Raw genomic sequence first — 2,465 nt, forward strand, 5'->3', positions numbered from 1 at the left:
TCCCTTCACTTCCTGTCAATATTTCCGTTCCCATTTTTTCATTTTCCCAGGCCCAACTCTCCGAATACCCCAGTTTGAGAACCCCAGTTCAATGAAATATAGCAATGTACAAGTTGCTCATTCGTACATCCATACCTACACGTAGATGCTTTGACAATAAAATATTCATATTTAACTGAATGAATGTCATGTGTAAAAGTATGTTAATCTGCAGCAGTGTGAACACTTTCCATTCGTGTGTTTAAATTGCAAATGAGTTGTGTGCAAAACAAAACAAACTACAATTCTTCTATTTTATCAAGGTGTCTATCAACTCTGATGATCTAGGAGAAACTGATTAGATAAAGATTTGGTTCTGGTCGATAAAAACTTTCGAACAGCACATTAATGATGCAGATGGTAAATAAGTCAAATAGTTTCGGTTTCAGTTTCTCAGGGTGGCGTCAGTCACTGCGTTTGCACAAATACATATACGCTAGCCCACATCTGCTAGGCAGATGCCTGACAGCAGCATATCCCAACGCGCTTGTCAGGCGTTGAGTGCATGCCTATATATTTGTGTACCTCAGTATCGGAGTTCTTTTTACATAATTTTGGAAGAGGGCAACACTCTCGTTGCCATGATTGTCTGAATGTCAGTTCTGGCTGGCCCATATTGTCCGTAAAAATACTACTGTGAATACTGGCCGGAGTTCAGCAGGGCTGTGTTTTATCCCCTTTGCCTTTCTCCCTCTACATTAATGACATAAGGTGCTCACACCTTTTTCTCAGTCTTGTAAAATATGCTGACGGCATGGCTTTAGTACAATGAGGTCTCAGTTTTGTGCCATAAACTCTTCACGTTCTTAAAGGATAACTTTCTCGAACTGAGCGTGGAGAAAACAAAAGAACTTATTTTAGGCAGTGAAAGACACACACACACACACACACACACACACACACACACACACACACACACACACACACACACACCGGCAAAATCCAGTCATAATAGATCAGAAACAAATGGGAAAAACGGGCAGTTTTATAGGGACTCAGTTGACCATACTGAGCCGGCCGTCTCACATTCAGTGAACAATGATGTTGATGCCACTGCCAAGAAAGCGCACTAGAAACTCTTTTTACTGCGAAAATTAAGAAGTTTTAATGTTAGTCCACTGACACATACTTAAGCTGGTGTACAGAAGTCTGCCGGGATAGAAAGTGTCATGGCTTTCAGCATTGTGGCCTGGTCAGTTTAGTAATCTGATCGGCTGTCAAATTAAAGACAAAATTAGGACGAGTTGTAAACCTGGCCACTGAGCAAAATCATAACCAAGCCCCAGCAACAACTGAACATCCTATACCAATCGATCCACTCTTTGCAGAAAAGCACTCCAAATTTTTAATCAGTGATTCCACTCATCCACTTAACTCTGTCTTTCAGAAACTCCCTTCTGGTAGACGATGTAAAATCCCTCTTGTAAGGAAGAATATGTACAAAAAAATATTTGCCCTCTCTGCTGTTACTGTGATGAATAATTCGCTCAAATAATGTTTTTATTACATTGCCTGTGATTTGTTTATTGTTATGATGACAGTTGTCTTTCTTCCCTATATGTATGCATGCATGCGTGTAAAGAAAGAAGTGACTCAGGGGAGAGGCCCAGTGAGGGGAGAAGTGTGTGGGCACGTGCGCATGTGTGTGTGTGTGTGTGTGTGTGTGTGTGTGTGTGTGTGTGTGCGCGCGCGCGCGTGCGCTCAGTGTTATTGTTTTGCCGCAGAGGGGCGTTTTACATGCTTTTAGTCTTGGTGGCGGTTTTGACCGGCCAATCCGGCAACTGTGATTCCATGTCTTATGAGTTAAATTTGTCTTAATGTTCTTTCCATGTGATGATTGATGTCTGCATAGGTTATCTGTCTATTTTCATTTCATTTGTATTTTGATAATTATATTACTGGATATTTTCCTCAGTTTTATATCAATGAAATGTTTCACTTTATCTTAAAATGTACTTTTTGTTTTCTTACTTGAATGTTTGCTTTTTATATGATAGTTCATATGTACGTTGTGATCAAGGAAACCGGGGTGTGCCACGGTTGCCGCGACATTCGTTTTCCGGGTTTTATTTGTCGATGAACATTTGTCTTTTTAAATGTTATAATTATCTTACTGAGTTTTCTCCTTTTTCAGTATACTGATGATCGAAACATACACATACGCACGCGCGCCGGTGCGCGCACTGACACTGGCACACCGGGTCTCACTACACAGGCACGGCACGGGCACTGCACACTGATACTGTCAGCAGTCGCGCACAGCGCGCGCGCCAGTGCACACGCACATAACCGGATGCATGCATACGCAACGGCGGACTGACACACACACACTCAACACTGACACACACAGTTGTTTCACTCTAAATCATAATGTAATGGTATCTCACCCACATGTTTTTTTTTTGTTTTTTTTTAATAATTGATGT

Source organism: Babylonia areolata, chromosome 21 (assembly GCF_041734735.1).
Source record: "Babylonia areolata isolate BAREFJ2019XMU chromosome 21, ASM4173473v1, whole genome shotgun sequence".
In the NCBI taxonomy this organism is placed as follows: Eukaryota; Metazoa; Mollusca; class Gastropoda; order Neogastropoda; family Buccinidae; genus Babylonia; species Babylonia areolata.